Source organism: Ursus arctos, unplaced genomic scaffold (genome assembly GCF_023065955.2).
Source record: "Ursus arctos isolate Adak ecotype North America unplaced genomic scaffold, UrsArc2.0 scaffold_37, whole genome shotgun sequence".
NCBI lineage: Eukaryota > Metazoa > Chordata > Mammalia > Carnivora > Ursidae > Ursus > Ursus arctos.
Genome location: NW_026623053.1, coordinates 27390676 through 27417898, shown reverse-complemented (window position 1 = coordinate 27417898; position 27223 = coordinate 27390676). Strand labels below are relative to the sequence as shown.

The window sequence follows — 27223 nt, the reverse complement described above, 5'->3', positions numbered from 1 at the left end:
GGATCAGAATGAAAGCCTGATGTTCAAGGTTATTTCTTGCTGCATAATCTTATTTTGCATATTAGAAGCTGGATATTACTTCATTCTTTCTGTTTGCATCCTTTCGTGAAAAAATCCTTCTCTGTCCCCAGTCAAATGCCCACTAAGGTGATGGTTATGTACTCAAAAAGGCAGAAGAAAAACCATATTGATAATTTTCAAAATATTATCATAATTGAAGATGTTTAAAAATGAATATTTTTTTTCTGGATTTGGTGTTAGAAAGTGTTTTGTCTTTTTTTTTTCCTTTTCTGTAATTTTTTTTTACTTTGCAGGTTTTTTTTAATATTTTTTATTTTTTCAAATAAGACAATGTATTGGGAGACATATTAAAATGTTTAGAACTTGGATAATAAAATGAGTGATGTGTTTCCAGGAAACTGCACTATGCCACTGACTGTTTGCTCTGGGTTTCAGCTGATCGAGAGCATTGATCCTAAGTAACTATCAGCTGATAGTTTCTGGTATAGCTTGTAGCTGTACTGGGGGTCATGCACATGCAGGCTGCAAAAATACTCAACAGAGGCCACTTGGTACTGTTGACAAGTGGGATTTTTAAAAATTAATTTTATTAAAAAATTTCACATAAGGCCATTATTTTGGCAGGACTAAGGCCCATTTCCGTTTCATTATTAACATAGGAGTTATATGTGGAAATGGAGATAGTTGGTACAGTATTTTTAATTCATTCCAGTGATGTTTTTGTGGACTGAATTTTTGTGTGCTCCCCAAATTCATATATTGAAGCTCTAATTGCTAACGTGATAGTATTTAGGATAGGTTTTTGGGAGGTAATAAGGTGACGAGGGTGGAGCCCCCTCATAGGATTAGTGCCCTCATAAGAAGAGACATTAGAGAGCTTGTTTTCTGACACACTGTCTGCCAAATGAGGACACAGCAGGATGGCAGCCAGCTGCAAACCCGGAAGAGAGCTCTCGTCAGAACCCCACCATGCGGGTGCCTGATCTCAGACTTTCCAATCTCTAGAACTAGGAGAAATAAATTTTTTGTTGTTTAAGCTCCCAAACTGTGGTAACTTATTGTGGCAGCCTGAGTTGATGAGGCATACTCCTCAAAGATGGGGGCTCGACTGAGCCGTCCTTGAATTTTCCTTCGTGCGCATGATGTGGTTAGGTGCCATGGGAGAAGCTTGTAAGAGAGCTGTGGGTAGAGGTGTTTGGCAATCCCTGTGGTGATTCCATTCCTCTATTTCCTCTAGTCAGGGCTTAAATAGGACATGGTGTCCCTATGTGTTTATGGTTTTGTTCCTAGCATCTACTGGATACTGTGTTATTTTAAGCAAAATAATAGCCTTTATAACTAGTCTAGTACAACAGGTTAGAAGATTAAGATATACTTAGTGAGAAGAAGAAATTGATGAAGCTTCTGGGAAATGTCCTTTCTTTATACCACAAGATGTATACTGAGTACTTTTTTATTATAAAAGTGTTAGTATGGCATATTCAGGCCAGAGAAGGAAGGAAGGAAGGAAGGAAGGAAGGAAGGAAGGAAGGAAGGAAGGAAGGAACAAAGCACAACCCAGTGCCACTCAGAAAATTTGGAACACTCTAATTCAATTATATTGTCTGCCCTTGGTGGAAAGTTCCAGTTTTCATATTCCTCACTGGCACAGCAACTATGAACAGAAGGTAACCAAGAAGGCTTATGTGATATGCCAAAGTGTATTTCCATCTGGAGTAATATGGCAGATAAAAAAGAGACCTAGCTGGTTTTCTAAATATATTACATCATATCCCACCAGTTGGGTGCTATTAAATAGAAATAAACATCTAGGGCACAGATGGAATGGGGGAAAAATAACTGAATAAATAAAACACAGGCAAGAGGGTTTGGTCCTTTAGGTCTTTTTTTTTTTTAACTAAATTTTCAGTTGTAACTCAATATTCAAAATCTGTCATTACAATTAACTAGTCTCTTCCCAATTTGAATCTTCTCTAAGCTCATAGTTTACCAAATACAAGAGTTGTTAGAAGTCCAAATGGTGGTTAAGTACGAGAAATAGGTAATAACATAACACCTCACAGTTATGTGATATAAAGTTCCTTTGTGTTATTTGGTGTCTAGGGAGTTCGTCTGTAGTTTTTATTGTACATTGTTTAGAGAGGTGTTGGAATCCTGCGTGTGTAGGGGAAACTTTGAAGAACTAGTAATGAGAAGGTGGACCCTGGGCCAAGATGGATAAACTGGTAGTGAGACCGTGAGAGCCAAGATGGCTTCTACCAACAGGAAGAACGGTTTCCCTATTCCTGATAGTGGAGAGGGTTTGGTTATTGATGCAGCTCAGGTGGAGAGCAGACACTAGTTCCAGGACAGCCTGTGGTTTTCCAGAAGGGGAGGCGTTACAGGCCAAGTTTTCATGGAGGAGAGCCAGCAACAAAAGAAAGAAGAAATGGCTGTTTGAGGAAAAGCCGAGAGAGAATTTCTGGCTATTTTTTAAGACTTGGCATATACAGTAAAGTCCTGGCAAAGCTGGGAGAAAAAACACAGAAGCAAATCTTGCAAAAATGTTAGGGAAAAAAAAGCACGTGAAGGACAAAGCTAATGGTTTTTGCAGATTGAGGTCATTCGAATTCTCAAGGCTTAGTAGTGTATGTATTAAATGTATGATATGTTGATAATAGAGCACTTTCACTATTTAAGTACTCATAATGCTCTAATTCCTTTGTCTATTTTATTATATCTTTTAAACGTGGCATTTATCACCACCATATTATGCATCTATCTGTTTACTCTTCGTCTCCTTCTACTAGGTTCTGAAAGGGGCAGGGATGTTCTTGGCTTCATTTATTCATGTGTGTAGGATGGCACCTACACAAGTGGATACTGAAATAAATGCATTTATTTATTTGAGACCGAGCAAGTGAGTGAGGAGAGAGACAGGGAGAGAGCACTAGCTGGGTGGGGGGGTGGGTAGTGGCAGAGGGAGAGGGAGTTGCAGACTTCCCGCTAAGCAGGGAGCCCATGTGGGGCTGGATCTCAGGACCCTGGGATCATGACCTGAGCCGAAGGCAGACGCTTAACCCACTGAGCCACCCCGTTGCCCCTGAAATAAATGCATTTATGCATAATTGTGGTTAACGCTGACTGTGGAAGTCCAAAATTTGCAGGAGTCTGGGAAGGACTGGGGGTGGGGCAGAAAAAGTGTGGGTGTTAAGGGTGTGGCTTAAACAGATGCCCACAGATGATTTGCTATTCCTCGCTTCAGCATGTGGAGCCTAGCTCTCCTCCCCAGAGCGTGGGCGGCACTTAGTGACTCGATTCTACTAAACGGACAGGGCAGAACTGTTGGGTGTAACTTCTGAGGCTACGCCATGAGAAGCATTGTGGCTTTTCCCTTGTTCTTTCTCTGGTTCACTCCGACCTGTTTGCTATCCTGGGGAAAGCCACCTGCCAGGACCTGAACATAGTCAAGCAGCTCTGTGGACAGGTGGCCCCAGCGGGAACTCAGGCTCGGCCAGCGCGAGTGCGCTTAGCAGAGCTCCTCCAGCGCCACTCAGGCCTTCCGCGACCTCAGCCCTTGCTCGTGTCTTTTTTGGCAGCTTTGTGAAAGACCCCAAGTCAGAGCCTCCCAGCTAGGGTGCTTCTGAATTCCTGGTCCACGATCCGAGACAATAAATGTTTGCTGCTTGAAGTCGCTACATTTGGGGGGTAATTTGTTCAGCAGCAGCACATAGCTACATTGGGAGGAATCTACACTCGAGATAGTTGGTAAAACTGTTACCTGGGAGATTAAAGCAATACTACATGGATGGAAATGTACACATCTATTCCTACGAATTTTTATTTCTGTTTCCCTTTGGTCTCTTTTTTTGAGAAGATCGCATTTTCACATTGTTACAACATCTTGCGATGCCTCGGATCCTGCCCATTATCAGTGGCTAATAAATGATGATGACAAGCTTTACATTTTTATGATAAAGTTCTCCGATAGGATAGAGGGCAGTTTCTACATCAAGATGTCCTTCCCTTTTTCTATTCAGTTCCATTTGTATAGATCCTGATTTGTCATATCTGGGGAATGAAGAAACATGGCTGTGTGTGTGTGTGTGTGTGTGTGTGTATGTGACAGAAAACAGCCTCTAACAACCATGTTGTAGCTTCTTTTCAAACTCACAGAAGAGCTCGAAGACATGTACAAAAGCAGATTTAAACTGCTTCATGATCAATTAATATTTTCTCTCTCTCTTTTTTTTTTTTTGAAGATTTTTACTTATTTATTTGACAGAGAGAGAGAGAGAGCACGAGCAGGGGGAGCAGCAGGCAGAAGGAGAGGGAGAAGCAGGCTCACTGAGCAGGGAGCCCGATGCAGGGCTTGATCCCAGGACCCCGGGATCATGACTTGAACCGAAGGCAGACGCTTAGTGACTGGGTCACCCAGGCATCCCCAATTAATATTTTTTCTTAAAGATTTGTTGAAAACATGGTCTTTCCATAAAGGGGAGTTAATGAACTCCTGGCCAGAAGTATTTGATACAGAAATATATTTTCTTTTAACTCACAAATAAGACATTTCCAAATTTGAATGAGGAATATCAAATGATATTAAATCCAGATTTCTCTTGGAATTTTAAAGAAAAAGTGTATCATTTCTTTTTGAGAGCTTGTTTTGCTGTGATCTCTTTCCTAGCATTCAGAAATGGAAAACACGGATGAATCCATCTGTTTTAAACCTGGGCAGTGATGTTGGCTTTGGGGTCAGAGTAGGGTCTTACCATTTATAAGTTATGTGACCTTGGGCAAATGATTTAGCTTTACTGATGCTTGGCATTCCCAGCTGTGGAAACTCTCCCATTCATCCACTACCATTCTAGTGGACGAGGATGGTAGTGATGATGTATGCACTGTGTCTGAAACCAATTCACACAGAGATGCGTTGTTAGCTTGGTACTTAAAATGACCTTCAAATTGGAAAAATGATTCTATTTCTAACTCCCCCTCCCTGCTGTGAGGTAAACTATAAGGGCAAAAGAGCATGGTTTTGTTGTAGGCCAATAATTCAATAATAGAAACATAATGTGGAGAAAGACTAAGTGGGCCAACTGAGTCTTTGCGTTAGAGTTGGCTGTTATCTGAATGTGTGAGCAGTGGTGTGGTATAAAGGGGCACAGCGGTGTTCTTCCAGCATTTTGCCCATTGTAGGGTGTGACCCTGATCTAGGTTTAGTCATATAATTTTGAAGCTGTGGAGAAATGTGAATGATCCAGTAACGGGATATGCGTATGTGTGTGTGGACCAGGATGGTGTGGCTCCGCAGAAGTTAGATGGGTGACAATTACATCTTGACAAGCCTGGTGAATGTGGATTTTCCAGGTGGAAGTGCCTTCTATGCTTGAGGTGTCCTCATTAGCAAGGAGAGGAGGATTTCCCTGTCATCTGCAGCGCAGCCCTTTGACCAGATAGTAATATGATGTGGACTCAGGAATGATGAAGTTGTCCAGTGGCTCTGGACCAGAGCATTGTGAAAATATAAAAAAATAGTTGTTACTTGTTACTTAACTCTGTGCCAGGCAGCATTGTTTTTTTGCTTTTTTGTTTTTTTACATTGGTCATGTAGCATGATACCCTGCACCTCTCTACCCTCTGCTTTGTGGTCATCTTAAGAGAGGGGTGGTATCCGGAGCTACCATTGGCTTGATGGTAATGACTTTGTGATTCATCATTTTACCTCACTGATCCCAATTACCTCACTTTCCACTAATTTTTAGCATTCTAGAAACCCCTCTTTTCCTTTGTATTTCCATCACTATTCACTCTGGAATATTTCCATCATTTATTAAATTTTCTTCTTCTTCCCCCCCCCCTCCAATAACTCACTGTCAATGAAGAAAGTCATTTAATTCTGATGACTCTATCTCCTACCTTGGTGGTCATTCATTCAATGTGCTTTGGTCTAGTCACTGGAGAGAGAGAGAGTAGTGAGTAAACAGACAAAAATCCCTGCCCTAGGTCACATTTTGGTGGAGGAAGATAGATAATAAGGTAATAAAGTAAAATATGGCACAACAGAGAGTATAAGCACTAAGGAGAAGAATAAAGCAGGGAACTAGGATAACAGGTAGAGGCGGGTGAAGAAGGACCGGCTGCTTTAGGTAGATTGTCCAGGGAAGACCTTACTGACTCTTTTGAATTAATGATGGAGGAGGTGAAGAGCAGATTATTGCTATGACTTCATTGGACACCATTAGCAGCCATTATTCTATCCATCTCATTCTGACTCAGTGTCTCACACTATAGAACTTTCCCAAATTCCTCTTTAAGCTCCTGCCAAGTCCTTACCTTTAGGAATTCAAGACGCCTTTTTCTTTACCTGGTAGGTGTGAATTTATTCTGCTGATATTTAGTGAAAGCCAGTCAAACAGAATGATCAAATAATCCTGATCTCCTGGAGCTTATATTTTAGTGGCCTTATATTCTAGCATCATTATCTCTTCCCCACTCCTTTCTTCTTGAAAATATCTTCATCTTTATCTATTCTCCCCCCTGCTCTGATTTATTGAGGTATAATCGATAAATAAAATTGTAAGATGTTAGAAGTGTACGATGTGATGTTATGATATACATATACATTGTGAAAGTGTTACCCCGTCAGGTTAATTAACACATCCATCACCTAACATTTTAATCTATCCTTTTACCTGTTACGACTTGAAAGAACAAAATCACCTTCTCCATCCATCTGTGCTATTGATCCCAAGTTCTTCTGGCTTCCTCTGAAATTTAGTGCTGTCAGTATTTGCCATTTTGTTTGTCAAAGCTTAGTTCCCTGCTTCACTAGCTGCTCACTTTCCTCCTGCTTACAAATGTGTTGAGGACTCCCCTACTCTAAACACCTTCTCTTGATTCTCCTTCCAGTGGCAAGTACTTGCTACTCACCTTCCTTTCATTGACGAGCATCCTGAAAGCTTTAAATGCGTTGTTCCTCTCTCTTTACAACAATGTTACCATAGTTTCAAATGGAAAAATCAAAACACATGGTTTATAACAAAACAGAGTAAATTGAAATTGGGAGTGTTTCAGAAAATCTAGGGTTTGGGTTTACGGCATGATTCCCATCCATGAACTAAGCCCACCCACAATTTTACTGAAAATGCTTCCTTAATAGTCCTCGAAAGCCTTCTAAGCATCAAATCCAAAATAATTTTATCTCATTGCCCTTGAACTCTTTGCAGAAATATGCAATTGTTGATGTTCTGTTTTGATATCCTTTCTCTTAGTGTGTGACAGAGAACTACCTCAATTACCGCCTCTTCCTCTTTCTTGTGGCTTCATCTTTCACTGGTTTCTTCTGCTCTTATTCCACAAGAGTGCACATTCTTTAATGTTCTATTCATGGACCCTTTCTCCTTATCTATTTTCCTGCTTGATGAAAAACAATCTAACTTACCCTGCTCATTTGTGGAACATAAGGAATAACAGGAACATTGGTAGGAGAAGGAAGGGAAGAATGAAGGGGGGGTGGTAAACAGAAGGGGAATGAACCACGAGAGACTATGGACTCTGGGAAACAAACTGAGGGCCTCAGAGGGGAGGGGGGTGGGGGATTGGGATAGGCTGGTGATGGGTAGTAAGGAGGGCACGTATCACATGGTGCACTGGGTGTTATACGCAAACAATGAATCATGGAACACTACATCAAAAACTAAGGATGTACTGTATGGTGACTAACATAACATAATAAAAAATTAAAAAAAAATCTAACTTAATGTTTTTTAACTACATGTTCGACAGCCATATTTGCATCCACAGCTTCCCAATTTGTATCCAAAGCTCTGACTCTTCTTTATCACTTCTGACAGCACTTCCTAATCCCAGTATCATCAGCACATCTGACTCTTCTTTAAATTTAGGCCAGCATTTAATTTCTTTCTTTCTTTCTTTCTTTCTTTCTTTCTTTCTTTCTTTCTTTCTTTCTTTCTTTCTTTCTTTCTTTCTTTCTCTCTCTCTCTCTCTCTCTCTCTCTTTCTTTCTTTCTTTCTTTCTTTCTTTCTTTTTTCTTCCTCTCTCTCTTTCTTTCTTTCTTTCTTTCTTTCTTTCTTTCTTTCTTTCTTTCTTTCTATTTTATTTATTTGACAGAGAGAGAGAGTGAGCACAAGTGGGGGAGCGGGAGAGGGAGAAGCAAGCTCCCAGCTGAGCAGAGCCCATCTCGGGGCTGGATCCCAGGATGCTGGGATCATGACCTGAACTGAAGGCAGGCGGTCAACCAACTGAGCCACCCAGGTGCCCTGGGGCCAGCATTTCTAATTGAACATTTGTACAACTTAAGTATCTTCAGCCTAACACATCTGAGATTCAAGCCCTTTCCTTGGTTGCGTCCTCCATCAAATCAGCTCACCTTAGTTTCTGTTAATGCCACCCTTTTTTCAGTCATCCAGGCTTGAGTCTTCAGTGGAGTTTTTGATTCTATTCTTTGTCTTTCTCTCCACAACCTGTCCATTGCCCTGATTGTCTTAGTGCCCCTCCCTGATGTTATTTCAGTATCTTGTTTTCTTCACACTTTGTAAATATTTTATTTATTTGCTTATTTAAATACTTATGTATTCCCTTGCTGAAATGTGAATTTTGTGGGATGAGGGACAATATCTACTTTACTCAACATCGTAGCTCCAGGTCCTAGTTCAATGCCTGGCATTTAGTTGTTCTTAATGAATATCTATTGAGTGAATGAACCAATGGAATCTTGTTGATTATTTGCCTGAGATGTCTTCAATTCCATTTTCTTGAGTTGCCAGCCCCATAACTTTAGTTCAGCTCTTGTTGCTGATTGCTGAGATCTGTGCAACAGCCTCCTAAATGGTCTCTGTTCATTTTCCTCTTCCTGAGCTATCCCTGCTATGGATAAGGACTAGAATTCCCCTCCTTTAAAATTTTTTTAAAAATTTTATTTATTTATTTTAAAACATTTTATGTTTTTGAGAGAGAGCATGTGCACGCACAAGTGAGGGGGAGGAGCAGAGGGAGAGGGAGAAGCAGACTCCCTGCTGAGCAGGGAGCTTCCCCCACCCCCGCGGGGCTCAATCCCAGGAGCCTGGGTTCAGGACCTGAGCTGAAGGCAGATGCTTAACCGACGGAGCCACCCATATGCTGCCCACTCCTTTTTTTTTTTTTTTTTTTTTTAAGGAAACTTCTCAAAAGATGGTCCTGTGGGGGGAAAACTAGTCCATTGCCTTTAGTTGATCATTAAAGGTCCTCCCCCCTTAGCTGCAAATTACTTTTTCTATCACTGTCCCCACTAGTCCCCACTCATACGTCTGTAGATCAAGAGCTTCATGCAGGGACCAGTTATGAAACTTGTAGCTACCCTTGATAAACAGTTGTTATTCCTGAGAAAGGGACTTTGACAAATAGAGTCCGAGGGAAACTGATCGTTATCAACTCCATAGTTATGAGGAATTAGTAAAGTAAGTTAGAACTTCACCTTTATATTCAGATTCTTCTCCAGAATCTATCTTAATAAGAACGAGACAGGGAGGTATTGGAGGAGTACATACACTTAACTCCATAAGTAACAAGTGAGAGGAGAGATCTGTGTGTTTGGGGAGGTTGGTTATAATAAGTACATTCTGGGCTAAACTTAATGTGCACTTAGCTGATTCTTTTCCTTTCTAAAATTGTAATTGTGAGAACCCATTTAATTTTGTTTATAGTAAAGTCATCTGAATCTGGATGGAATTAATGAGTTGGCATATTGCTGATCAAACAGAGAGGGTCCCAGTGGACAAAGAATAAACTTCTGTTGAATGAATAGATAGGTTGCCTGTCTAAGCACAACGTTTGACATAAGCGAAGAAAGATAATGTAACTGGTGAGTAATTAGCTTGTAATTTTAGGAGGGGTGGATTAAAAACTTCTAAGTAACATGAGGACTTTATAACTGATACTTGGAGACTGAATATTTATTGAATGAAGTAAATGTGGGGAAGGACTGGTTGGGTGGCAAGCCTTTGAAAGCATATAGTGCTGGTTGGAATTCTGATCTATTTACTTCCTCTATGGTCTTGGATTTTTGTTTCTCAGCTTTCTCATCCACAACATGGGGAATATCTATCCTGCAGGATTCTTATAAGCTTGAGATGATAAAAGTAAAACACCCAATTTAATGCCTAGCACTGTTCATGTCACCTTATATCTGGTCAGGAAATGATAATTATTATCTCTAGTATTTGGTGGATTTTAGAGAACATTTCCCTGGAAATAGTCAAGAATATAAATGATGTAGTATGGGTAGTTTAGGTTTCCTTACTTCCCTAGACATAGTCCAGTTAATTTAGGTAATCTTTTATGGTCCATCACAATTACGAAATAGCATTTTACATGAAATATACAAGCCAATTACAAATAGCGTGCCATAATTATTGTTTTGGTGATTCTTAGTTTGGAGACATGGAATTAAATTGTGAGTAAAAATGTTGTCTGCTAATTTGCACATAACAGAGTGAAACATCATTGTCATGTTAGAAAGGGTCAGGACACTATTTCTGTTCTCACAGGAAAGCAGGGGGATGTAGTTAAGAGGTGGTTGCCCAGATGACATCCTACGAGATGACTTTGAACAGCTGTGGTTCATTTGTAGAAAGCTCTGATATTAATGACTGATTTTCTTTATTTCTCTCTCCATCCTAGCAGATTGTTGGAAGTATTTGCTTTCCCTTCATTCAAAAGAGTAATTGCTAAGTAAAGCTAAGGAATCTTGTGGTATATACAATTTGAGCTGTTTTGGAGACATTTTGAAATATCTTTATTGAGTGTTTATTCCTAAAGCATCTAATGTGATTTAATGGTTAATAAATCACATTCACCTGAGAGTATGTACAGAGCCAGCATTCCTTCTACAAAGGCTCAAAATTTGCTTCACTTGTCTATATCAACCACTTTTCACTAAAAAGTTAAGCTATTTCATTTATTTCCCTGTAAAGGTACTCTCTATAGATCATGCCTACACCAACAATATAATTTTATATGTCTTACAGCTGAAACATATCAAGACTAATAGTTTTCTCTTTTACTGAAACAATATTTGAAATCACAGAACATTTTAAAGATTCATGTACTATGAAGCATATTTAATATTATGCAAGGAAACTTACGTATTCCCATAGCATTCAGGATGTGTGGAAGGGCATCTACCTTTCTCTCCTAACACATATCTGTTCTTTTTGTACTATTGTTTGAGGTTTGGAAAACATGTCCTGATTTATGGTTATGATTTTAATGAAGAAATTATGTTTTAAAAATATGAATTCATAAAGTAGGTACTTTCTTTTAACCAAAGAATTCACCATAAATTATGTGATGTGATTCTGGAAGTCATAAGTCATTGATTCTGGTCCTGCCTCTATTACATGTTAGTTGCCTTAATTAAAGAAAATTACCTAAGTTATTTGTGTTTTAGTTTTCTAATCCATTCAATTGGGATAATGATAAATTTGCTTATATACCTTAGAAAGCTAGTATGAGGATCACATTAGAAATAATCTGGAAATGTTGTGTAAAATTTAGGTATGACTAAATTTGTGGTGTCATTATTATTTGTCTTTAATTAAATTTCTCCCCAGCTTCATTGAGATATAATTGACATTTAAGATTGTGTAAATTTAAGGTGTGCAATGTGATGATATATGTAAATAGTGCAAAATGATTACCACAGTTAGGAAAGTTAACACATCCTCACTTCAGATAATTGCCTTTTTTTTTGTTTTTTGTTTTTGTGGTTAGAACAAACAATTAAGATCTACTCTTTTAGCAGCTTTCAAGTACACAATACAGTATCGTTAACTATAGTCACCGTGCTGCATGTTAGGTCCCCAAACCTATTCATCTTATAACTGCAGGTTTGTACCCTTTGACTAACATTTCCTTATTTCCTCCACAGAACCGCCCCTGGCAACCGCTCTCCTTAATATGAGTTTGGCTTTTTAGGTTCCACATATAAATGATCATACTCTAATTGTCTTTCTTTGACTTATTTCACCTGAATAATCTTCATATATATGTCTGTCTATCATCTTAAATTATCTAAATATAGATCTCATATATATGTGTCATTTATATATCTCACATATATCTATATCTCAGATTTTCTTTACCTCTTCATCAGTTGATGGATATTTAGATTGTTTCCGTGTCTTGGCTGTTGTGAATAATGCTGCAGTGAGCATGGGAGTGAAGATATCTCTTTGAGATAATGATTTCATTTCCTTTTTCCATTTTCTGGAAGTGGGATTGCTGGATCATATGGTAATTCTATATTTAATTTTTTGGGGGAAATTCAATGATGTTTTCCTTAGTGGATGTACCAATTTACACTCCCACAACAGTGGAAAAGAGTTCCCTTATCTCCACATCCTCATGAGCACTTCTTATCTCTTGTTTTTGCTTTGTTTTACTTTTGTTTTTTTACTAGCCATTCTGATAAGTGTAAGGCGATATCTCATTGGGTTTTGATTTGCATTTCCCTGATGAATAGTGATGCTGAGCATCTTTTCATGTACCTGTTGGCCATCTGTAAGTACTTTTTAGAAAAATGTCTATTCAGTTTCTCTGTCCATTTTTTAATTGAATTGTTATTATTATTGCTTTTATTATTGCTGTTGAGTTATATGAGTACCTTAAATATTTTGGAAATTAATCCTTTTTCTAATTTTTTTATTTCTTTTTATTTTAATATTTTTTTATTATATTATGTTAGTCACCATACGGTACATCCCCGGTTTCTGATGTAGAGTTCGATGATTCATTACTTGCGTATAACACCCAGTGCACCATGCAGTACGTACCCTCCTTACTACCCATCACCGGTCTATCCCATTCCCCCACCCCCCCTCCCCTCTGAGGCCCTCAGTTTGTTTCTCAGAGTCCACAGTCTCTCATGCTTCATTCCCCCTTCTGATTACCCCCCCCTTTCTTTATCCCTTTCTTCTACCGATCATCCTAGTTCTTATGTTCCATAGATGAGAGAAATCATATGATAATTATCTTTCTCTGCTTGACTTACTTCACTTAACATTATCTCCTCCAGTGCCGTCCACGTTGCAGCAAATGTTGAGCATTCATTCTTTTTGATAGCTGAGTAATATTCCATTGTATATATGGACCACAACTTCTTAATCCAGTCATCTGTTGAGGGGCATCTCGGCTCCTTCCACGATTTAGCTATTGTGGACAATGCTGCTATGAACACTGGGGTGCATATGGCCCTTCTCTTCACTACGTCTATATCTTTGGGGTAAATACCCAGTAGTGCAATGGCTGGGTCATAGGGTAGCTCAATTTTTAACTTTTTAAGGGACCTCCACACTGTTTTCCAGAGTGGCTGTACCAACTTGTATTCCCACCAACAATGTAGGAGGGATCCCCTTTCTCCACATCCTCTCCAACAATTGTTGTTTCTTGCCTTCTCTATTTTTGCCATTCTAACTGGTGTAAGGTGGTATCTTAGTGTGGTTTTGATTTGAATTTCCCTGACGGCTAATGATTTTGAACATTTTTTCGTGTGTCTGTTAGCCATTTGTATGTCTTTATTGGAAAAGTGTCTGTTCATATCTTCTGCCCATTTTTTGATTTGTTTATTTGTTTCTCGTGTATTGAGTTTGAGAAGTTCTTTGTAGATCTTGGATACCAGTCTTTTATCTGTAGTGTCATTTGCAAATATATTCTCCCATTCCGAGGGCTGCCTCTCAGTCTTTTTGACTGTTTCCTTGGCTGTGCAGAAGCTTTTTATCTTGATGAAGTCACACAAGTTCATTTTATCTTTTGTTTCTCTTGCCTTTGGAGATGTGTCATGAAAAAGTTTGCTTTGGCCGATGTCGTAGAGGTTGCTGCTTATGTTCTCCTCTAGGATTTTGATGGATTCCTGTCTCACATTGAGGTCTTTCATCCATTTGGAGTTTATCTTTGTGATTGGTGTGAGAGAGTGGTCAAGTTTCATTCTTTTGCATGTGGCTGTCCAATTTTCTCAGCACCATTTATTGAAGAGACTGTCTTTTTTCCACCGGATGTTTTTTCCTGCTTTATCAAAGATCAGTTGCCCAAAGAGCCGAGGGTCCATTTCTGGGTTCTCTATTCTGTTCCATTGGTCTATGTGTCTGTTTTTGTGCCAGTACCGTGCTGTCTTTGTGATCACAGCTTTGTAGTACAGCTCGAAATCCGGCATTGTGATGCCCCCAGCTTTGTTTTTCCTTTTCAACAGTTCCTTGGAGATTCGGGGCCTTTTCTGGTTCCATACAAATTTAAGGACTATTTGCTCCAGTTCTTTGAAAAATGTCATTGGTATTTTGATCGCGATAGCATTGGAAGTGTAGATTGCTCTGGGTAGCATGGACATTTTAACTATGTTAATTCTTCCGATCCATGAGCATGGAATATTTTTCCATCTTTTTGTGTCTTCCTCAATGTCTTTCAAGAGTGATTTATAGTTTCTAGAATATAGGTCCTTTACATCTCTGGTTAAGTTAATTCCAAGGTAACGTATGGTTTTTGGTGCTATTGTAAATGGGATGGATTCCCTAATTTCTCTTTCTTCAGTCTCATTGTTGGTGTATAGAAATGCAACTGATTTCTGAGCATTGATTGTGTATCCCGCCACATTACTGAATTGCTCTATAACTTCTAATAGTTTGGGAGTGGATTCTTTTGGGTTTTCCATATAGAGTATCATGTCATCTGCGAAGAGAGACAGTTTGACTTCTTCTTTGCCGATTTGGATACCTTTTATCCCTTTTTGTTGTCTGATTGCTGTTGCAAGGACTTCTAGTACTATGTTGAATAATAGTGGTGAGAGTGGGCATCCTTGTCGTGTTCCTGATCTTAAGGGAAAGGCTTCCAACTTTTCCCCATTGAGAATAATATTTGCTGTAGGCTTTTCATAGATGGTTTTTATGAGATTGAGAAATGTACCCTCTATCCCTACACTCTGAAGGGTTTTAACCAGGAAAGGATGCTGTATTTTGTCAAATGCTTTTTCTGCATCAATTGAGAGGATCATATGGTTCCTGAGTCTTTTCTTGTTGATATGATGTATCACGCTGATCGATTTGCGAATGTCGAACCACGCTTGCATCCCAGGTATGAATCCCCCTTGGTCATGATGGATAATCCTTTTAATGTACTGTTGGATCCTAATAGCAAAGATCTTGTTGAGAATTTTGGCGTCCATATTCATGAGGGAAATCAGTCTGTAATTCTCCTTTTCCCCAATAACATTTTTCTCAGAAATAGAAAACAATCCTAAAACTCATATGGAAACACAGAAGACCCTAAATACATAAAACTATGTTGAATAGAAACAAAGCTGGAAGCATCATACTTCCTGATTTCAAATTGTACTAAAAAGTTACAGTAATCAAAACAGTATGGTACTAACATAAAAACAGACACATAGACAAATGGAACAGATTGAAGAGCCCAGACACAAATCCATGCATAGAGAGCCAACTAACATTTGAGAAGGGCACCAAAAATGCTCAATGGAGAAAGGATAGTCTCTTCAATAAATGGTATTGGAAAAACTGGATAATCACTTGCAAAAGAATGAAACTGAACGTCTTTTAATTAAAATTAACTCCAAATGGATTAAAGACTTAAACATAAGACTTGAAAACATAAAACTCCTAGAATAAAACACAGGGGGAAATCTCCTTGGCATTGATTCTGGCAATGATTTTTAGATATTACAGAAAAAGCACAAGCAACACAAGCAAAAATAAACAAGTGGGACTACATCAAACTGAAAACTTCTGCCACAGCAAAGGAAACCATAAATAAAATGAAAAGTCAACCTACAGAAGAGAAAATGTTTGCAAACCATTTATCAGTTAAAGGATTAAATTCCAGGGTTGGAGTTAAGATGGCAGAGGAATAGGGGACCCCTTTTTCAGCCGGTCCCCTGAGTCAAGCTGGATAGGTACCAGACCAGCCTGAACATCCACAGAATCAGCCTGAAATGCAAGAAGATACATCTGGATCTTTAAAATGAACATCTCCAGTGCTGAGTATTGAGGTACGAAGCAGGGAGCCGTGAAACCGCGCACAGATATCGGAAGATAAACGGAAGGAGGAGGGAGCCGCCGTGTTTGGGCGCCGGGAGCGATAGCCACCTGCACAGGGGAGCAGGCGGACTCTCAGACTGGCACCGCGAGAGAGCAGACTGAGACCGTGAGCCCGGGAACGCGCATGATCAGACTGAAACGGAGCTCCGGTGTGCTCACTGGAACCAGACTGAGACCGGGAGCTCTGGGAGCACGCGGGGGCGGCTGGCGGCTGGCGGTGTTAGAAACACAAAGGACGGAGACCCGCCAGCCCTGGAAGTGAGGGCTGGGACGACCATCCCGGGATGCTGCAGGGTTGAGCAGCAGCAACAGAAACAGAGTTAAAGTGGCCAGAACATCAGTGGAGAGCTGTCCGCGATCCCTCTGTTCTGAGACAGAGGCTGAGATTTGGCCACTGCTGCTCTGACTCTCAGAAGAGGCACAGCAAACCGCCAGGGAAAGCCGCCAGAGAACAAAAGCCTAGAAATACCGGCTCACAGTGTGCCCATCCCCATCCCCCCTCGCAGGGGACACGGAGACTCTACCCAAACAGGGTTGCCTGAGTATTGGAGCGGCAGGCCCCTCCGCCAGAAGGCAGGCTGAAAAATCAAGAAGCCACATCCCTAAGATCCCTATAAAACAAGGGCGCAAGGCCTGGGTCCCGGTCACTAATTTGGGCTCTGGACAACCCCGCAACCTCTCCTCATCAGATTGACGAGAAGGAGAAATCCCCCCCAGCAAAGAAAAGACAATGAGTCTGTGGCCTCTGCCACAGAACTGATGGATATGGATATAACCAAATTATCAGAAATGGAGTTCAGAGTAACAATGGTCAAGATGATGTGTAGACTTGGGGCGCCTGGGAGGCACAGCGGTTGGGCGTCTGCCTTCGGCTCAGGGCGTGATCCTGGTGTTATGGGATCGAGCCCCACATCAGGCTCTTACGCGATGAGCCTGCTTCTTCCTCTCCCACTCCCCCTGCTTGTGTTCCCTCTCTCGCTGGCTGTCTCTATCTCTGTCAAATAAATAAATAAATATAATCTTTAAAAAAAAAAAGATGATGTGTAGACTTGAAAAAAGTATTAACGAAAATATTGATGAGAATATAGAATCTCTAAGGGCGGAAATGAGAGCGAATCTGGCAGAAATTAAAAATTCTATGAGCCAAATGCAGTCAAAACTAGAGGCTCTGACGGCCAGGGTGAATGAGGCAGAAGAACGAATCGGCGAATTGGAGGATGGGTTAGTAGAAGAAATAACTAAAATAGAATCTGGACTCAAAAAAATCCACGCACAGGAATGTAGGTTACGAGAGATTACTGACTCAATGAAACAAACATTCCAATATCAGAATCATCGGCATCCCCAAGGGGGTGGAGAAAAACAGAGGTCTAGAAGAGATACTTGAACAAATTGTAGCTGAAAACTTCCCTAATCTAGCAAGGAAAACAAACATTCGTGTCTAAGAGGCAGAGAGGACCCCTCCCAGGCTCAACCACGACAAACCTACGCCACGTCACGTCATAGTGCATTCTGCAAATATTAGATCCAAGGATACAGTATTGAAAGCAGCCAGGGCAAAGAAATTTCTCACGTACCAAGACAAAGGTATCAGAATTACGTCAGACCTGTCTACACAGACCTGGAATGAAAGAAAGAGTTCAGGGGGCATTTTTAAAGCTCTTTCAGAGAAAAACATGCAGTCAAGGATCCTCTATCCAGCAGGCTGTCAATCAGAATGGATGGAGAAATAAAGACCTTCCAGAATCGCCAGTCGTTGACCAATTTTGTAACCACGAAACCAGCCCTACAGGAGATATTAAGGGGGGTTCTATAAAAGTAAAAATGCCCCAAGAGTGATACAGAACAGAAAGTCACAATCTATAGAAACAAAGACTTTACTGGCAACATGGCATCATTAAAATCATATCTCTCAATAATCACTCTCCATGTAAATGGCCTAAATGCTCCCATAAAATGCCACAGGGTTGCAGATTGGGTAAAAAGACATGACCTATCCATTTGCTGTCTATAAGAGACTCATTTGGAACCTAAAGATACATTCAGACTGAAAGTAAAGGGATGGAATACCATCTTTCACGCCAATGGACCTCAAAAGAAAGCTGGGGTAGCAATTCTCATATCAGACAGATTGGATTTTAAACTAAAGACTACAGTTAGAGACACAGAAGGGCACTATATTATTCTTAAAGGATGTATCCAATAATTGGAGATGACAATTATAAATATATATGCCCCCAACAGGGTAGCAGCAAGATACACAAGCCAACTCTTAACCAGAATAAAGAGACATATAGTAGGGGACCTCAACACTCCACTATCAGCAATAGACAGAGCACTGGAGCAGAAAACCAACATAGAAACAAGAGCTTTGAATGCCATACTTGACGAGTTGGACTTCATAGATATGTATAGAACACTACACCCCAGAACCAAAGAATACTCATTCTATTCTAATGCCCATGGAACATTCTCAAGAATAGACCATGTTCTGGGACACAAAACAGGTCTTAACCGATACCAAAAGATTGAAATTATCCCCTGCATATTCTCAGACCACAACGCTCTGAAATTGGAACTCAACCACAAGGAAAAATTTGGAAGAAACTCAAATACTTGGAGACTAAGAACCATCCTGCTCAGGAATGACTCGATAAACCAGGAAATCAAAAATCATTTTAAACAATTTATGGAGACCAACGAGAATGAAAACACAATGGTCCAAAACCTATGGGATACTGAAAAGGCAGTCCTAAGGGGAAAATACATAGCCATCCAAGCCTCACTCAAAAGAATAGAAAAATCTAAAATGCAGTTTTTATATTCTCACCTCAAGAAACTGGAACAGCAACAGAGGGACAGGCCTAATCCACTCACGAAGAAGCAGTTGACCAAGATTAGAGCAGAAATCAATGAATTAGAAACCAGAAGTACAGTAGAACAGATCAACAGGACTAGAAGCTGGTTCTTTGAGAGAATCAATAAAATTGACAAACCGCTGGCAAGACTTATCCAAAAGAATAGAGAAAGGACCCAAATTAATAAAATTATGAATGAAAAAGGAGAGGTCATGACCAACACCAATGAAATTGGAAGGATTATTAGAAGTATCAACAGCTATATGCCAATAAATTAAGCAATCTGGAAGAGAGGAAGGCCTTCCTGGAAACCTATAAACTACCAAGACTGAAACAGGAAGAAATTGATTTTTTAAACAGGCCAATTAATTATGAAGAGATTAAAACAGTGATTAACAACCTTCCAAATAACAAAACTCCAGGCCAGGATGGTTTTCCTGGGGAATTCTACCAAACATTCAAAGAAGAAATAATACCTATTCTCCTAAAGCTATTTCAAAAAATAGAAACAGAAGGAAAGCTACCAAACTCATTCTATGAGGCCAATATTACCTTGATCCCCAAACCAGGCAAAGACCCCATCAAAAAGGAGAATTACAGACCGATTTCCCTGATGAATATGGATGCCAAAATCCTCAACAAGATCCTGGCTAATAGAATCCAACAGTACATTAAAAGGATTATCCATCATGACCAAGGGGGATTCATACCTGGGATGCAAGCGTGGTTTGACATTCGCAAATCGATCAGTGTGATACATCATATCAACAAGAAAAGACTCAGGAACCATATGATCCTCTCAATTGATGCAGAAAAAGCATTTGACAAAATACAGCATCCTTTCCTGGTTAAAACCCTTCAGAGTGTAGGGATAGAGGGTACATTTCTCAATCTCATAAAAACCATCTATGAAAAGCCTACAGCAAATATTATTCTCAATGGGGAAAAGTTGGAAGCCTTTCCCTTAAGATCAGGAACACGACAAGGATGCCCACTCTCACCACTATTATTCAACATAGTACTAGAAGTCCTTGCAACAGCAATCAGACAACAAAAAGGGATAAAAGGTATCCAAATCAGCAAAGAAGTCAAACTGTCTCTCTTCGCAGATGACATGATACTCTATATGGAAAACCCAAAAGAATCCACTCCCAAACTATTAGAAGTTATAGAGCAATTCAGTAATGTGGCGGGATACACAATCAATGCTCAGAAATCAGTTGCATTTCTATACACCAACAATGAGACTGAAGAAAGAGAAATTAGGGAATCCATCCCATTTACAATAGCACCAAAAACCATACGTTACCTTGGAATTAACTTAACCAGAGATGTAAAGGACCTATATTCTAGAAACTATAAATCACTCTTGAAAGACATTGAGGAAGACACAAAAAGATGGAAAAATATTCCATGCTCATGGATCGGAAGAATTAACATAGTTAAAATGTCCATGCTACCCAGAGCAATCTACACTTCCAATGCTATCGCGATCAAAATACCAATGACATTTTTCAAAGAACTGGAGCAAATAGTCCTTAAATTTGTATGGAACCAGAAAAGGCCCCGAATCTCCAAGGAACTGTTGAAAAGGAAAAACAAAGCTGGGGGCATCACAATGCCGGATTTCGAGCTGTACTACAAAGCTGTGATCACAAAGACAGCACGGTACTGGCACAAAAACAGACACATAGACCAATGGAACAGAATAGAGAACCCAGAAATGGACCCTCGGCTCTTTGGGCAACTGATCTTTGATAAAGCAGGAAAAAACATCCGGTGGAAAAAAGACAGTCTCTTCAATAAATGGTGCTGAGAAAATTGGACAGCCACATGCAAAAGAATGAAACTTGACCACTCTCTCACACCAATCACAAAGATAAACTCCAAATGGATGAAAGACCTCAATGTGAGACAGGAATCCATCAAAATCCTAGAGGAGAACATAAGCAGCAACCTCTACGACATCGGCCAAAGCAAACTTTTTCATGACACATCTCCAAAGGCAAGAGAAACAAAAGATAAAATGAACTTGTGTGACTTCATCAAGATAAAAAGCTTCTGCACAGCCAAGGAAACAGTCAAAAAGACTGAGAGGCAGCCCTCGGAATGGGAGAATATATTTGCAAATGACACTACAGATAAAAGACTGGTATCCAAGATCTACAAAGAACTTCTCAAACTCAATACACGAGAAACAAATAAACAAATCAAAAAATGGGCAGAAGATATGAACAGACACTTTTCCAATAAAGACATACAAATGGCTAACAGACACACGAAAAAATGTTCAAAATCATTAGCCGTCAGGGAAATTCAAATCAAAACCACACTAAGATACCACCTTACACCAGTTAGAATGGCAAAAATAGAGAAGGCAAGAAACAACAATTGTTGGAGAGGATGTGGAGAAAGGGGATCCCTCCTACATTGTTGGTGGGAATACAAGTTGGTACAGCCACTCTGGAAAACAGTGTGGAGGTCCCTTAAAAAGTTAAAAATTGAGCTACCCTATGACCCAGCCATTGCACTACTGGGTATTTACCCCAAAGATATAGACGTAGTGAAGAGAAGGGCCATATGCACCCCAGTGTTCATAGCAGCATTGTCCACAATAGCTAAATCGTGGAAGGAGCCGAGATGCCCTTCAACAGATGACTGGATTAAGAAGTTGTGGTCTATATATACAATGGAATATTACTCAGCTATCAAAAAGAATGAATGCTCAACATTTGCTGCAACGTGGACGGCACTGGAGGAGATAATGCTAAGTGAAGTAAGTCAAGCAGAGAAAGACAACTATCATATGATTTCTCTCATCTATGGAACATAAGAACTAGGATGATTGGTAGGGGAAGAAAGGGATAAAGAAAGGGGGGGTAATCAGAAGGGGGAATGAAACATGGGAGACTATGGACTCTGAGAAACAAACCGAGGGCCTCAGAGGGGAGGGGTTGGGGGAATGGGATAGGCCGGTGATGGGTAGTAAGGAGGGCACGTATTGCATTGTGCACTGGGTTATATATGCAACTTATGAATCATTGCGCTTTACATCAAAAACCAGGGATGTACTGTATGGTGACTAACATAATAAAAAATATTATAAAAAAAAAGAAATTGCATTCAATCTGTTTATGGCTTGGAGCAGTATGGACATTTTAACAAATTTAATTCTTCCAATCCATGATTATGGATATTTTCCCATTTACTTGTACCTACTTCAGTTTCTTTCATCAATGTCTTACATTTTCCAGTGTACAGATATTTTACTTCCTCGGTTAAATATATTTCTAAATATTTTATTGTTTTTGATGTTATTGTAAATGGAATTCTTTTATTTCTTACAGGTACTTCACTGTTACTGTATAGGAATGCATCTGATTTTTGTATTTTGATTTTATGTCTTGCAACTTTACTGAATTAATTATTTTGAACAGTTTTTTTCTGGGTGAAATCTTTAGGATTTTCTGTATGTAAGATCATATCATCCAGAAATAGAGATAATTTTACTTCTTCCTTTCCAATTTGGGCACCTCTTATTTCTTTTTCTTGACTAATTTCTCTGTCTAGGATTCCAGTTACTGTACCAAACAGGAGTGATGAATGTGAGTACCTTTGCCTTGTTCCTGATTTTAGAGGAAAACTTTCAACCTTTCACTATTGAGTATGTTAGCCGTGGGCTTGTTATTTATGGATTTTAATATGTTGAGGTGTGGTCCTTGTATGCCCAATTTGTTGAGATTTTTATTATGAAAGAATATCAATCAAATGTATTTTAAGCACCTATTGAGAGGATTATTTGATTTTTATGTTTCATTTTATTAATATGATGTAATACATTTATTTATTTATGTATGTTGAACAAATCTTGCATCTCTGGGATAAGTTCTGTTTCACCATGGTGTATAAACTTTTTATCTTGCTATTCAGTTTCCTATTTTTTTTTTTTCAGGATTTTTGCGTCTATATTCATCCTGAATATTGGCCTGTAGTTTTCTTTTCTTGTAGTGTGCTTACTGGCTTTAGCGTAATATTGGCCTTATAATCAAATTTGAGAGTGTTCCCTCTCTTTCTATTTTTTGGAGTTTGAGGATTGGTGTTAATTTTTCCTCAAACTTTTGGTAGAATTCACCATTGAAACCACTTGTTGGGAAGTTTTTGATTACTGAATCAATTCCCTTATTTTTTAATGGTCTTTACAAATTCTCTATATCTTTATGATTCAGTCTTGGTAGGTTGTATGTTTCTAGGAATCTATCCATTTTTTCTAGGTTATCCAATTTACTGGTGTATACTTGGTCATAGTATGTTTTTATGATTGTATTTTTGTGGTATCAATTGCAATGTCTCATCTTTCATTAGTAATTTCATTTATTGGAGGCTTCTCTCTTTTCTTTGTTTGTCTAGCTAAAGGTTTATCTTTTTGAAAAGCCAGCCTAGTTTCACTGATATTTTCTGTTGTTTTTCTGGTCTCTATGTCATTTATTTCTGCTCTGATCTTTGTTATTTCTTTCTTTCTGCTAAGTTTGAGCTTAATTTGTTCCTCTTTTTCTAATACTTGAGGTGTAAAATGAAATTGTTTATTTGAGGTTTTTCTTTTTTCTTAATTTAGGTGTTTATCATCATAAACTGTCCTATTGGAACTGCTTTTGCAGCATCCCATAAGTTTTAGTATGTTGTTTTCATTTGTCTCAAGACACTTTCTCATTTCCCTTTCAATTTCTTCTTTGACCCTGTAGGGTTGTTCAGGAATGTGTTGTTTAATTCCCACATTAGTTTTCCTTTTGTTACTGCTTTCTTTCTTTTGTTACTGCTTTCTTTCTTTCTTTCTTGCCTTCTTTCTTTCTTTCTTTCTTTCTGATTTTTAGATTTTATTTATTTGAGAGAGAGAACATAAGAGAGAGAGAGAGCATGAGCAGGGGGGAGGGGCATAGGGAGAGGGAGAAGCAGACTCCCCACTGAGCAGAGCAGGGAGCCTGATGTGGGACTTGATTCCAGGACCCTGGGATCATGACCTGAGCTGAAGGCAGATGCTTAATCGACTGAGCCACCCAGGAACCCTGATTTCTAGTATCATACCATTGTGGTCTGAAAAATACTTCCTATGTTTAATCTTAAATTTGCCAAGACTTATTTTTGACCTAATATATGATCTATTCTGGGGAATGGTCTGTGTGCTTTTAAGAAGTATGTGTATTCTGCTCCTGTTGGATGTAGAATGTTCTATTTGTCTGTTAGTTCCATTTGACCTATAGTGTTATTCATTTATAGGGAGCATATAGGTGGGTCTTTTTTTTTTTAATTCAGCCACTCTATATCTTTTGATTGGAGAATTTAATCCATTTACGCTTAAAATAACTATTGATTTGTAAGGATTTACCAATGCTATCTTATTAGTTGTTTTCTGACTGTATGTAGTTTCCTTGTTCCTTTCTTCCTTTGTGAATTGATGATTTTCTGTAGTGGCATGCTTTGATTCTTTTTTCTTTATTCTTTGTGTATCTACTGTAGGTGTTTGCTTTGTAGTTACCATGATGCTTTCATAAAACATCTTTAGATTCAACAGCATATCTGAATTTGACTATATACTTATCTTTACCATTGTGTTTTATACTATTATGTTCCTAATTAATGTCTTTTCATTTCAGCTTGAAGAACTCCTTTCAACATTTCTTGTAAGGAAGATCTAGTGGCGATGAACTCTTTCAGCTTTTGTTTGTTTGGAAAAAAATCCTTACATCTTCTTCATTTCTGGGGGAAAACTTTGCTGGGCAAAGTATTTTTGGTAGGCAGTTTTTCTCTTTCAGTTCTTTGAATTTGCAATCCCGTTCTCTCCTAATTTGTAAGGTTGCTGCAGAGAAATCCACAGATAACCTTATGGTGGGTCCCTTGTCCGTGACCTTCTTTCTCTTGCTGCTTTTAAAATTCTCTCTTTGCGTTTGGTTTTGAGCAGTCTTATTATAATGTGTCTTGGAGAAGATCATTTGGAGTTGAAATTTTGAAGTGGTCTATTAGCTTCTGAACTTGGATGTCCAGATCTCCAAATTTTATTTATATATATATATATATATATATATATATATATATATTTATATATATTATATAAAACAGATCTCCATATATATATGGTTTTGGGATTATATGGTGTTTTCCCTTTCTCTTAATGATGTGATGTATTGTGTTGATTGATTTGCAATATCGAACTACCTTTTGCATCCTGGGAATAAATCCCACTTGATCATGGTGAATGATTTTTTAAATGTATTGTTGGATTTGGTTTGCTAGTATTTTGTTGAGGATTTTTGCATCTGTGTTCATCAGAGATATTGGCTTGTCATTCTCTTTTTTTGTGGTGTTTTACCTGGTTTTGGGATCAGGGGAATGCTGTCAGCCATTATATTTTTAGCTAAGCTTTCTGCTCTTCTCCTTCCCCTTCCCTATTGGTACTCCAATAATGTATAGACTTGTTTCTTTTAACAGAACACTGTAGTTCACATAGGCCTTCTTCTTTCTTTTCCATTCTTTTTTCTTCTCCTCTATTTCAAAGGATCTGACTTCTACTTCTCAGATTCTTCCTTCTGCTTGAGCCAGCTCATATTAATGCTCTCTTGCATTAGTTACTTAATTCATTGTATTCTTCAGCTTTAGAATTTTTATTCGGTTCCTTTTTTTATGGCTTCTAGCTTTCTGTTAAATTTCTCATCTCGTTTGTATACTGTTTTCCTGATTTCATTGAATTGTCTTTCTGTTTTTTCTTCTAGCTCTCCAAGTTTCCTTAAAACAACTATTTTGAATTATTTATCGGGCAAATTGCAGATCTCCATTTCTTTGGGCTCAGTTACTAAAACTGATGATGTTCCTTTGGTGGTGTCATGTTTCCTTGATTTTTCATGTTTCTTGAGAGTCTTGTGTTGCTGTCTTTGTGTTTGAACAGTCACTTCCTGCAGTCTTCACTGATTGTCTTCAGGAGAGTAATACCTTCCATTATCCCTGCTAGGGAATTTGAGGCTTTCTCAGACTTTCTCTATGAATATACCTGCTCTACACTTCTTGTACCTTCTTGTGACAGAATTCTTTTTTTTCCCAAAGATTTTATTTATTTATTTATTTGAGAGAGAGAGAGAGAGAAAGAGAAAGAATGAGCTGGGGGGGAGGGGCAGAGAGAGAGAGAGAGAGAGAGAAGCAGACTCCCTGCTGAGCAAGGAGCCCAATGTGGGGCTCTATCCCAGGACCTGGAGATCATGACCTGAGCTGAAGGCAGATGCTTAACCAACTGAGCCACCCAAGCATGCCTTGTGGCAGAATTCTTTTTTTAATTTTTATTTAATTTTTATTTATTTTTCATTATGTTATGTTAGTCACCATACAGTATATCAGTAGTTTTTGATGTAGTGTTCCATGTGTTCCAGAATTCTTAAGCTTGTATATCTTCTCTTGATTCTATAAAGACAGGCTGGGTACTGACAGGCTCCCTTTTGCTTTCCCTAGAGTGGTGCTGAACACTCAGTTGGTATGATTTTTCTCCCAGGTCTGTAGGGCTAGGCTTTTTGCACATGCTTGTTAGTTGTATGCAGAAGTTTGCTCTCCCCACTATTGGGAGTGCACACAGGGAGCCAGCCACAAGGCTGGGAGTTGTATGGGCTTGGTGCATGGAGCCCTGAGGGTACCCGTGGGCCACATGGGGTAATCTGCAGGTGAAGCATTCCCCAGGGGCTTGTGCGTGGGCTTCCTGATGAAGGATATGAGGCATTCAGTAGGATCTGTGCACCTTTGATACATTCTGCTCTGATGTCTGGATGCTATTCTCCCAGCTTCTCCCTGCCCCCCAGTCTTGCAGTTCATACTCAGTATTCTGGATGGGGTGAGAAACAAGTTGGTCTGTTGGACAGTGTGCTGCACAGTGGGGGAAGCTGAGTGCTCACTTACATGTCTTCACTTTCTGCTATGGGAGAAGTTATGGACCAAGAAGGTGCCTCTTAGCACTACGCTGTGCTGCTTTGGGAGGAAAGTAATGCAGGTAAAGTGAAACTGTTCCCCTTACCCTCTTCAATATTTCCAGTCTCACACTTTTGGATTCAGGGGTGCGCTGGAACTTCTCTGCTGGACCCCTGGACTTCCACAAAGACCCTCTTGTCTGTGGGTGATTGTCTAAATCAGTGTTCTTTTGGGGGGAAGACAGTAGAAAGCTCTTACTCTGCCACAATGACATCACTCCTTTAAGTCTTAATTTAAATGCAATTTCTAGCTTTCTGTATATTAAAG

General features: G+C 39.2%; 1 non-coding gene across 1 annotated transcript; it reads right to left on the bottom strand.

The window, feature by feature from the left end:
• Positions 1-7826: 7826 nt before the first annotated feature.
• Positions 7827-7885, bottom strand: LOC125283432 (small nucleolar RNA SNORD49). The gene has a single exon (XR_007191291.1). It is a non-coding gene; the product is annotated as a small nucleolar RNA SNORD49 (small nucleolar RNA).
• Between the last annotated feature and the right edge of the window lie 19338 nt (positions 7886-27223).